The 12751-nt window shown below is 38.5% G+C and overlaps 1 protein-coding gene across 2 annotated transcripts in view; it reads left to right on the top strand.

The window, feature by feature from the left end:
* The first annotated feature begins 5467 nt into the window (after positions 1-5467).
* LOC140339666 (solute carrier family 41 member 1-like) overlaps positions 5468-12751 on the top strand; it is a 155928-nt gene continuing 148644 nt past the window's right edge. For both annotated transcript variants that reach the window (XM_072424477.1, XM_072424470.1), the window contains exon 1: positions 5468-5563. The gene's annotated coding sequence lies outside the window, so the exon portion shown is untranslated. The remainder of the gene's footprint in view (positions 5564-12751) is intronic.

Raw genomic sequence — 12751 nt, 5'->3', positions numbered from 1 at the left:
TCCATCCCCAGTGTGTTGCTGCTGCCTTTCCTCTACGTCTGTTTCCGAACTGCTGCTAGCTCTTACATGCACTGGTGGTTCCCTGGTGACATCCCGGTCATCATCATCCTCATTTTCATGTAAGCCAACCTCTGCAAATGCAGCCTCTGATCAAGAACCCTCACCCAGCAAGTGCTGAAATTTTTCTGCAGCAGTCTTCTTTGCTAAATAGGACCAGGTAGCATCAAAAACTGCAATATCTGTATATATACAGATATACAGTAGGCTCCTAACCTGTCCCTGTCACAATCCACGTCTCTCCCTGCTTCTATCCTTCACCCAAAACACAAGGCCGTTCTCGCCTAAATGTTTGGTAAGCGATAAAGTCCTGATTCGGAGCTAGATCGAACCTACAAATCTTGCTCGCTCATCCCTACCCGAGGATCCACCTGGTGGTAAATACATGTAAATTCAGGCAGGCGAGACCTCGCTTTTGCCACCGAATTAATTTATCCCACAAAAGTCACAAGCACACACACATGTTCTTGTTTGCTTCTAAAGATTTATATATATATATATATATATATATTTGTTAGAAATACATGTATAGATATCTATGATAAATATATAAATACATATTGATATAGTCTAAAAATATGAAAAGATATATATATTTATAAATATATATGTATTTTCATATTTTTATACTATATTTCTATGTATTTATATATAATTGTTTATATAAATATTTGTTTTAAAAATGCATGTAAACATTTTTGCCACATTTATATGCATTTTTATGAACTTTTACAAGTCATTGTAAGTTTTTTAAGAAAGCTTCCATTATAAATAATAAGGGCTTTTTAAGTGTTTTTAGCAGGACTTTGAAATCTGGAAGCCCCCTTCAAAAGGGAAACTCCCATACCTCTACCACCACAGCCTGGGGAATGAGTACAGGGGTACATTAAACCCCTAAAACCTTTTTGTAAACCTGTAAGGAGCTGAGGAATTGAAGTTACATTAAACCCCTTACTCATTTCCTGAAAATGTTAAAATATGTTTAAAACAATAAGACAAGGCTTTATTGTTAAAGTATTTTATTTATTGTGTTTGTTTAGTGTAACTTTGAAACTTTTAATTTTTAACAGGTTATCCCACAATGGCGGGATGATTCCCACAGCTGCATTCATGACATGAGCACAGCACCTCTAGTCATGAATGGATGAACAGGGGATCCTCTTTGCTTAGCCAATCACGGAGCACTAGACATGAATGGGGTGACTTGTTGAAAAGTTACACTAAACACACACACATTCAATAAATGACTTTAACATTAAGTCTACTTCGTGCAAATGTATTTTTTTATTAAATAGCTGTTCACTGGTGTACAAATGTAAAGGATCATAGTTTTTTAAACCTTGAATGTTTCAATGTCCATTTTGCAATTAAGAAGTCAAAAAATTGCAGATTGTTTTGGTAAATATTTTTTGAAGACAACATTTCTTGGGACATTTTTTAACTATTTTAGCTTTATATGGAAGTATGGGTTTACATGTGTTTTGTGTGTGTGTGTTTTTGTTTTGCTTTTGTCTAACTGTTAACTGTTTTTGTCTGACTAAATTAACTAATTGGTAATTTAGTGGTGTCTGTGTGGTCTTCATATTTTAATGTGACCTTTTTGAAAATGATTCTTTTTTGAATAAAGTTGTTAAAAAAGTTGTAGTTTGTAGTTTTTTTGTTTTTATGTGATCTTCTTTACAATCTCCAAGGATCTTTTAATCTAATAAGTCACTTGTGATTGTTTTTTATGCAGTTTCTTTCTATTAAAAGGCTAAAAAGCAGACCAATTGGCTTCCTAAAACTTAGTTATTTGATCCGCATTGTTGTGCACCAAGGCGGACCCGCTATGTGCGTGTGAACTATGTTCTATCAGTTGAAAAATGCACTGGCCACTTTTGCAGAGAATGATACTTATTCGGGTAAGTTTTGCTTTTTTTAGGTGTAAATTGTTTGTTTGCCTTCATGTGCACTCATGTATGTACGTACATGCATATAGTATGTATGCATTTATATGTCTGTACATATACATCGAAAAGAGAAATTAGAGGAAGAAATGGGCAAAGAAAGTTTTTTTTGGCCACATTGCTTACCATGCTTCAAATGAAAAAGAATGCCTATTAGTTCCTATGATTTATGATATCATGGGCCTGGCTCTAAGCAACATTCATTGATGATGTTGCCTCTAGTTAACAGAGGAATCCACCTTTATGTGCTTCCACTACCAAACTGAGGTGAGTAAGTAAATATATAGCAAGAAAAAAAAAGCAAGAAAATATGTTTGTCACAGTCTATTTGTCCCTGGAAGTTTATTATACTAGTACTATTTAAATTGAGTAAACACATAAATAATGCATAGAATCCAGAATTTAAAGTGGAGCAACAACAGAACATCTGTTCCTTTCTAAGAGTGCCTGACCCTACTTGTGAGCTTGGCAAAATGTGGTTTGATGTTGTGCTTGGCAACCTGGACCTTCTTCAATCACCATCAGGTGTGTTAGAATGAGTATGAAACTCAGCTGGACAACTAACTGACAACCAGTTTGGACAGCAAGTGGAAGTGTGCTTGTATATAATAGGGCTAAGATCAGGCAGCTCAGCACAAAGAGAACAAAGCTACAACAATACTGCAAATGGACACATGAGTTGTGTAGAATAGTGGCAGCAAATTAGCAAGTTATTCAGAAAATGTCAGACTATGAAGAAAAAAAAAAAATAAAACCCATGCAAATTGATTCATAAAAAGAATATGTACCTAATACATTCAAATGACAATATGACTTTAAGAATGGGACAAAGGCCACAAGGGGGTTGACCCTCACAGTTTGGACTGGAAACCATGACAAAACATTGCTGAAGAATTGCTAAACAACAGAAAGCATAATTACAAACCAGGCACATAAACTTTGCAGCAACAGATGAAGCTAACAATAATGAAGATTACAAAATCTTCCCACAAATCTCCCCCCCCCCCACAAATCAGTCCAGTTAAAATTGTATTTCTATACATTTAAATGTATTTTGACATACACACACAAGTGAAAACACTAAATTTTCCTTGATACATGTATTATAAAATCTTTGGCAACGATCTTTTGGTGAAATATTTGATTTTAAATCAGATCCAAAATGCTTGGTGACATTTTTTGGACATTCATACTATTGTGAGATGACATAGTATAAAGTGCTAATTATTAAATATACAGCTTGATAATAATTAGTTTGTACTGTTGCAACAAAAACAAAAAGTATCAAAACAACAACTGCAACAAATCAAAGTATAAATGGATCAATTTTGTGAATTAGTATAGTGTAATCTAAAAAATGTAACATATAAAAGTAGCACTTACCCAAAAAAAGATCAAGCACTAAAGCAGGGGTGTCAAACTCTGGCCCGAGGGCAAAATCTGGCCCCTAACGTCCTTTTTTTTGGCCCCCAAAGGAATCCTAAGTATAAACTGCAGCTGGCCCGCTGCTGCATTGAAGTAGCAAGTAGAAAAGATATTTTGCAAAACAACAATACAGTAGCTGTGTTGACATGGATAAATGAAAAACAGTGCAGTACTGTGTCACACTTACCTCCTCCTCGATAAAGCGTTGGCGCCTCCCTCCTGTGCATGCGGGCAGTTCTGACCCTGCTCCTCCATGTTTTATCAGAATCATCCATCCCACCGAGCAATCAGGAAATAGCCTATTAATCACCTCTGACTATTTATCTAGCTAAGACACAGTACTCCACTAGTGCTGAGCCTCTTAGCTTTGCTGAGCATTTTCTCTACACCTTTCTGTTAATCGATTGCTTTCCAAGTCCAGCTTCTGAGTTAACCCTCTGTTGCAAAGTCTGTTATTTCCCTGTATGTTCCCTTGTGCTGTTCCTGTGTTCTTCTGTGTCTGTGGTTACCCCTGTGTCTCCCTTGTCACTTGTGCTTCCTATCCCTTCCTGTGTCCCCTGTGATCCCGTTTTTCCGGTGATCCCCGTATCACCTATGTCTATTTCCGGAAATTCTGTTTTTTGACCCCAGGCTTTCTTCCTGACCTTTCTTGCATGCTGCCTGCCTTGACTCCAGCCTTCCTTGACCATTCTCCTGTCCAGTGTTTTGGTACCATATATTATCTTGAAAACCCTGGTATGCCTAAGGACTGCAACCTGGCAGGAGCCACCAGCGCAACATTCTCACCACTTGATGCTCTGGAAAAGACCTGATTGCTGCTCAGATTTTGCACTTAGGCCAATTTTCAGGGCTCACACCACTATTTTGCAAGCTGTAGCTCGCCCTAAAGGCTCTGCCTTTTCTAGCATGACAGACTGTATACTGTATGTACAGTCAATAGCACCCATGATGTTCAAAGTTCTGGCAAATTGGTATAAGTACCCTTTAATAATATCCTAATCTGCTACTAGCCATTATCAGGGTGTTGCAGGGCAGGATGGTGGACCCTCTGTGTCACCAGCTCAGTTGGACGGATGTGCGCAGGACAGAGAGTCTAAGCAGCTGCCCAGTGTTCACCAGAGCCTGTAGTGGTGAGGATATTACATTGCGGGCAACTGCCAGGTTGCAGCCCCTGTGCCCGCAGAAGCGGGTGACTACTGATAAACAGGAATCAGCCGAGGTGCAGGAAGGTCAGACAGAATCGAGGTCAAACAAGCCAGAGCTCAGGGCAGGCAGCAAGCAGGAGTAGTCAAGGTCAAGACACAAGACAAGACACAAACTGGAACAACGGAAACCTTGGAGCAGATCCAAAAGAATTCTTTCTTCAGGCAAAATCTTGTTGCCAGTGACTTCCTTTTATAGGGGTGGTCACAAGATAGATGGAAATCACATGACCTGCAGGTAAGAGAACCCACCACCAGTGCGGGAGCAGAGGCAGCTCAGGTGGTGTTTTCACTTACGCCAGCAGATAGAGTGCTTCTGCAGAATATTCTGGTTTTCTGGAGTAAAGGGGCAGCACTCATGGGATCATGGGATCACGTAACTGGTCACGAAGTGACCAGTGGACAGGATTTCTAAACAGGGCTGTTGTGAGGTGGGTGGTCCAGACACAGGCACAGATCGCCTGGTCCTCCAGGGATCTGTGACAGCCATGTATATAAATTTGGAGGCCACTTTTTTAAAGACTGCAGCACATCTTTTAAAATATGTGAAAAACTTGCCAGGGTAATGCCAACAATTTCATCGGCAACCTGTTGAAAACTACCCTTCCTGAAAAAATGGAGCCATGCCAGCAATTTCCCCAAACTTGGCACATGACTGTGAAAGGATTATGATGCTTGTAAATACTTCCAAAATGTCCTTGTTTTAGTCATTATTAATATTTCAATAAGTACAGGTTTTATGAAATGCCAAGCCCCAAATTATTAATCACCACAAATTACAGAGTTCACAGAGACCAATCTAGGCATGTCTGGGACTTATGGTTCACCAGTACAGCCTTTGTTGTTTGTGTCTGCTTGGCACGTCGCAGGAGATTTCACTGTTTGGAAGTGCTGTAGTTGTAAATGGGGAGTCCGTTAAGAATTGAACTAATGGTAAGAACAACGTTGAGGGTTTTTGGTTTTACTGGATTGATAGGTTTACTTCGCTTCTTTTTATTTATTATCAGTGGTCATACTGTTTGCTTCCTCTGAAACCAAGTAATCTTTCAGCTATATGTATAACTCCTGTTAAGATTTATTAGGGTGTAAGGTCTAGTGGCATCCTCCAAGGAGGTAATGGTATTGAATTTCTTTATGTAGGGTACTGGATGATATATGTTATGGTTTATGTATGGTCATGCATGTAAGCTCTTCGGGCCAGGGTCCTTTCCTCCTGTGTCACTGTCATTTTCTACCCCTATTTAATGTACAGCGCTGTGTATTATGTTGGGGCTATATAAATCCTGTATAATAATAATTATCAAAGTAAAATGTTCAGGTATGCATGCATGGCAATAAGTGCAAGACCCTATAAGCACAAAATGCTTATTGGGGGAGGGGAGTAAACAAATTTGGAAGACAATAATAAAGCCTTACTTTCTGACTAATGAAATGGCATAGGCAAGGTTAATGTAAAGAGGTCATATTAGAACATTTTGGGAAAGTTAAGGATCCCACAAAAACACAATCCCATACAGTGCATTTGAGCCCTCAGATAGGAATAAGGATCCTAAGTTTTACCAGAAATGGATTGCCAGTTGGTGTTGGTGACATAAAGCAGACAAAATCTGGGAGTATGGGAAGTTTTTGTTTTAAAAATCTGAATCAACAGGTCGATTTACACAACATTATATGTGGTAAGTGCCCTTGAGGTAATACCGCATTGAATGATTTGAACTGCGTTGATATTCTGTTTTGTAATTTATTGTGTTGCTTTACATTTTTTTTTCCAAAACACTTTTTTGCTTTTTTTTATTTTTGTTAAGTCATTTTTCTTTCCCTAAAAACCAGACCTATCACAGAAAACATGTTAACTGCCAAATACCAGGGTGTCATGCTGATCTTTTGTTTTCAGTAGATTGTCGCACACCTGAAATAAGCCTGTACATAATTATGTGGCAAATATCTGGTCAGTAGTATTGGCTAATAAAGGCAGAGGATTAGAACACGAGCCAGGCAAGCAGTATTTTTTAGACCAAGTTACATAACCTCTAAGTGACAGTAAGCTGGAAAATAATAAATTAAGCAATATTCAGCATGCATTCAAGAAAGACCAATGTTTTGAAACAAATTTACTCTCTTTTTTGAGTAAATAAATTCACAGGTAGACAGTGGAGTAGCAGTTGATATAGTGTACTTGGACTTTGCTAAAGCATTTGACACTGTACCCCACAGATGGTTAATATGCAAGTTAGGGTCAATAGGTTTAGAAAAGTCCATTTGTAAATGGATAGAGAACAGGTTTAAAGACTGCATCCAGAGACTAATGATTCATACGCTGAATGGTCTAAGGTTATTAGTGGTGTACCCCAGGGATCAGTGATGGGATCTTTACTGTTTAACATATTTATAAATGATATAGAGTTTGGGATTAAAAGTACCATTTCCTTGTTTGCAGATGACCCCATAAAGGAAGTAAACTCAAGTCAATCTATAAATTAATAGAGAACTGGCTAAACCTCCCTGGTGGTCTAATTATGTCCTCTTTTTTATGCCAAAAGGGATACATTGTTTTGCATTAAAATTTATTTTACATTGTAGGCCTATAATTCTTAGACATAACTCACCGAAATATGTACAATATTTAATAAATTTAATAATTAACTTATATAATTAACTTAACTTAATAATTAACTTATTACCTTAACTTAAAAACACAAAAATCTGTTAAAACAAGGATTCATAAAAATACTGAAACAAGTAATTTGTAACTGTACAGTAGTGTGTGTGTATAATATATATATATATATATATATATATATATATAATCACCAGGGAACACATTTTTTGTTGAGTTAGATCTTACACTTGTTTTTTACAAGTTTTTGGTTGGTGAATCCAGAAATGACCCGTTTTTTGCTATTGTATCCAGTTTTTACGATACAGGGTACCCTCCGTTTTTGTCAAAAAACATACAAATTTTACATACAATGAAAAAATTAATGAAATTATAACTTGAATGCACTGTTTTTTTTAAATTTCTTTTGTTCATACATAGGATTTATTGTAACTAACATTTTTTTTTTTTTTTTAAATGTAAAACGTGAAAATGAATCGGGTAAGCGGTTAACATAAAAATTTACGCTTATAGCTTTTCCTGGAGTGTTCAGTGTTCACAATCTCGCCAGATGCTCCTACAATAATCAGCCATCATGTGTACACCCCATCTACCCTGATACCGTCCTTCCATGACCTTCAAATCTTGGAATCCTTCACCTTGCTCATCACTGACTGCACCAAGGCTTTCTGGGAAGTTAAAAAGATGGCTATGCAGAAAATGCACCTTGATGCTCAAATTGCAAGAGTTTCTGGACAATTTCTGTGTAGTTATTTGCTCGTGTTTTTCCAAGAAGGTCCTTGACAATGGCTTTGAATGATAACTAAACATTCTTTTCGACTTCTGACATTGTCCTGATGAAATGTTCATCTTTGACGAGCTGCCGAATCTGTGGACCATCAAACACACTAGTCTTTATTTTTTCAAATGAGAGGCAAGAAAATGCCAAAATGAGGTACTTGAAACAGTCTCCTTCAGTTAGCAAAGCTTTAAAGAACTGCTTAATCAGACCCAGTGTCATGTGCAGAGGCAGGAATAAAATATTCTAATAATAAGTGGATTATTTAGAATGTTTAGATCGCCTGGTTTTAGGGCAGATCTGGAAGCCAATTTTTTTGCAACCAATGCCTCCCACAAGCCCTGCTGTCCCACATGCACAGATAACCGGGATACTTGGTGTATCTGCGTTGCTGACCCAGAAGGAAGCATACAGTTTTAAGGTCAACACAGATGACCCAATTGTGTTGGTGATATTGCAACAACTCAATGACTCTCTTTATTGTATGCATATTCTTCACAAAGAGAAACTGAATGGCCAATCGGGACTGACCCATATACATTGCCATTGTGAAGGAGGACACACTTTAAGCTCTGCATTGAGCTATAGTCCCCATTCAGTTGAGTTATAGATTGGAATTCTCAATTCCTCCATTAAAACAGGTATGTTATCACAATACACAAAGCCACTGTTAGTTCTAAAGTACTGCAGAAATGCAATTTCTCTGGTTCGAGTCTTGATGCTAGGAGTTCTGAAGCCTTCTTCGATAGTCCCAAATCACGAGCCAAATCATTCAACTCATGCTGATCAAATCCCTTAAGAACAGAGTCCTATTCAATTTCAAACTCTTCATCATTGTTGTCACCTAGTTCATCACCATAATCATGTTCTTCAAGAGAGGGTAATGTAATAAAAACCGGCACTTGGATTTCATCTAAATGAGCCACTGGGCATATGGCCGATGGTAGACTAGGATACTCTGTTACAAATATTTTTCTTGTTATATCCTGAAGTTTTCACTATATAAAAGTAACAGTCACTAAAATGATCTCCTGGTTCTCACCAAACCATAGGTATACCAAATGGCATCTTTTCACGTGTTCTCTTTCTACACATCTGTAACGCCTCCACACACTGCACACGTTAGGAGGGGCCCAATACTTATCTTGATCACGTTTAACTTTGAAATCTGCCAAATAGGCTTTCTCTACAAATGTGCTGATATAACAAAATTAATTGGTTTTTTAGGCACTTACGACGAGAAAAAGCAGAGCCAGACATGATCTGAAAATGAAAAGAAATGTGTGTAAGTAGAAGAATAAATTTTGCTTATTCACTACTTAAAGCAGGGGACAACCTCTGACCACACTGTCTTGCATGTAAATGAATAGCCTATGAAAATACACGCTACAGTAATCGCATTAATATAAGCGGTAGAGAAAAAACCTGACGTGATAGAAGAAAACTAACTGCACTTTCAGAATCCGCATACCTCTTTTAGTGTAAATAAGCCTAAAAATTGAAGTCAACAAAAAATGTGTTCAAAATTGTTTCCCAGTGTAATATAATGATTACTTTATATTTGGATTCAATAGTTATTTTGTTTTGAATTTCCTGGCACGCTCCCTCGCAAGCACTGATGTCACCGGGATTACCTGGGGAATGTCAGTGCACTCACCGAGGGAAGATCCGAGGAAGAGGATGTGCCCTGAAGATGGGATCTGATGGGCAGGACACTGATGGGACCAGGTAAGTGTTATTTTTTTATGTTTTTAGCCACCTCTTTCAGCATGTTTTTTTTTTTTTTTTACCTCGAGCCACACTCGGATTTCCGCTCAGGGGTTTAAAGACCGCATCCAGAGAGTAGTGATTGATGATTCATACACTGAATGGTCTATGGTTATTAGTGGGCACCAGTTCACAAAAAGGATATTCTGGATTTGGGAGAGAATGCAAAGAAGGGCAACTAATCTAATAAAAGGAATAGAGGAACTCGGCTCTGAGGAGAGGTTAGCTGAACTGGGGGGGGTGGGGGTGGATTTGCTCATTCTTTATAAATATCTGAAGAGTCCATATAGCGAACTCTCTTCCCAACTATTAACTTTAAGATCTTTACAAAGAACAAGAGTGCACTCTGCGTCTGGAGGAAAAGAAGTTTAAGCTTCGGATAAGGAAGGGATTCTTTACCTGTAAGGTCTGTAAAAATGTGGAATAGGCTCCCTCAGGAAGTAGTTTCAGCAACTACTCTAGATTGCTTTAAGAAAAATCTTTTTTAGAAGCACAGAATATAACTGGGTATTAAAGCTTTAAAGTAAAGATAACTGAGACTGTTGATCCAGGGAACATCCGATTGCCTCATGGAATCGGGAAGGAATTTTTTTTTCCCCGTTTGTGCAAATTGTACCAGGGTTTTTTTGCCTTCCTCTGGATCAACTATGTCCATAGGTTTTATATCTGGGATATGTTTATTTCCCCAGAGGTTTACCTTCGTGGACTCATGTTTTTTTTTTCAACCTGACTTACTATGTAACTATATGTTTAATTATCCATTTACAAAATTTTCGTATGGTCTTCCCAACATAAAAACGCATGCACTCACATATGATAGATACCTGCTGATGTGTTACATGTAATAAAATGACATAATTTAAATATAGTAATATTGGATAATAAAATAACAGTTCTCATAGTGACCTAAGCATATTGACTATTGTTGAAGCTCGCCTGCCCTGACCTGTGCCTGGACTTCCACTATGCTCACCTGCCCTGACCCGTGCCTGGACTTCCACTATGCTCGCCTGCCCTGACCTCTGTCTGTCTAAACCTTGCCTCTCAGTTGCATCTCTCCCAGTACCTGATCCTGGCCTCCCCTACACCAAAAACCCTCTGGTGCAAAGAGCTTTGGAAATGCAACCTGTTGTTCTCCCCGGCGCAAAGTAGTCTGGTGGCCGCTAGAGCCACTGGTCTATCACCCCTTACAGGGTGCTCTGGTAAAGACCAGGAGACACCTAGACCACCCCTTCTCTGGTAATCCTGTGTCACCTGCCAGGGGGTGCAGCCCTAACACCCCTTCTGGCAACTCCCCTCAGTGCTCTTCTTTAGAAGCTTTTATTAGGGGGCTACTCTAATTTATTCCTTGTGTGAGATTTTAATGCACTCAAACTAAATTGCTCAAGTAAAGGCATTAAATCACCATGTGCCTTCTACATCAGATCTTAGGAATCTAATAACTTCAAACGCCCTTAGTTGATAACTGAAGGCTTTTAAACCCTTCTGAAAGAGATTTTACTTGCTTGCTTCATTCCCAGAGAAAGTTACATCCTTGTAGATTAATCCCCCTTCCCAAGCGTTTTGGGAGTATCTTTAGGGTTTTTTTTTTTTTTTTTACAGATCATGCTCTCATGATTATACAGAAAGATCTACTGCAGCTACTTAGCAGGACATTTATGTGGAGATCCCCAGCGTTCTTGGCCAGATCTCCTGTTTTTTGAGATTTTGTAAAATACAAATAGGTCATCTATTTGCATAATAACCTAGATCATTGGGCCTCCCTGGTCTTGTTGTGGAGGACATAGAGGGCATAAAATATGGGAAAACTGTCTGCTTTGTTAAATACAGGGAGCTACAGGGAAGAGTCACCCAGGCCTATATGGCCTCTTTGTTACATAGTTCTGCCCAGTGGTTTGCCTTGACGCTCATGTTGAGACTATGTACCGTATCATCAGGCATAGATTTTTTTTAGATGGGGCAATAAAATGGGCAAAATGCCATCTAAATAAGGCTTTCTGCTAAACCCCTCACAGCCCCCCCCGCCCCCCACCAAATCCCCTATAATCTCAGTCTGTGAAACTATTATAGGCATCTTTGGATTTAAGAACTGTCTCTGCCCCTCACACTTGATCCACTCCTAATTCAAGCTAAACTGCCAAAGCTTATGGCTACACATCTTGCTGCTTTTAATGTTTCTATCACCATTGAATGTAATAGCAGCTACATTGATGCTGCAAATTCCGAGTTTCTAGGACTTGACACAGAAAAAAGCTTTTGAAAAGATGGAATGGCCCCTTTTAATGCATGGTTAGCAAGGATTTGGTCAAATTTTTGCATCTTCTGTTCATTATTTATCGAGACCCTACTACATGGCTCCTTATTAATGGAAGCCTGTTGGACCCAGCCAACAGGACGCAAGGCATCAGACAGGGCTGCCCATTCTTCCCTATATTGTTTATTTTGGCACATGATCCTCTTCTACAGTCCTTGTCCTTTCCAGTGTTTGGGAGTATAAGTAGCCACACAAAATTCAGAGCATTTGCATATGATTTACCCTTATGATTTAGCCTACCTCTATTATGGATTTGCAATCACAGTATGGCTTTATCTTGGGCTACACCATAAATCTCGAAAATTGAGAGGCCTAAACTAACTCTGTGTGTAAGGCTGAGCTGAAGTAGATCCTACCTCTTTTGTGTGCTGAAAGGAGAAGCTTTCCTACCTGTGCTGTCTGAAAATACCAATTAAGCTATATCATACTCTCATTTCACTCCTCTTTGAACATCGAGTAGGGAATACCTCCCTAACCCTTTCATATTTAGGGAGAATCAGTCTAATCAAAATGGTGGTGATCCCCCAAATTTTGTATACCATTCAGATGTTACCTATTATATTAAAACTCCCAGACTTGAAAAAGCTTTTAAAGGTTTTAGGAATTTAGGCTTTTGTATGTTACAACATCTAGTTAAAAATGTGA

This window comes from Pyxicephalus adspersus, chromosome 1 (genome assembly GCF_032062135.1).
Source record: "Pyxicephalus adspersus chromosome 1, UCB_Pads_2.0, whole genome shotgun sequence".
In the NCBI taxonomy this organism is placed as follows: Eukaryota; Metazoa; Chordata; class Amphibia; order Anura; family Pyxicephalidae; genus Pyxicephalus; species Pyxicephalus adspersus.
The sequence above is the reverse complement of the archived record's forward strand: the minus strand, read 5'-3'. Positions and strand labels throughout refer to the sequence as shown.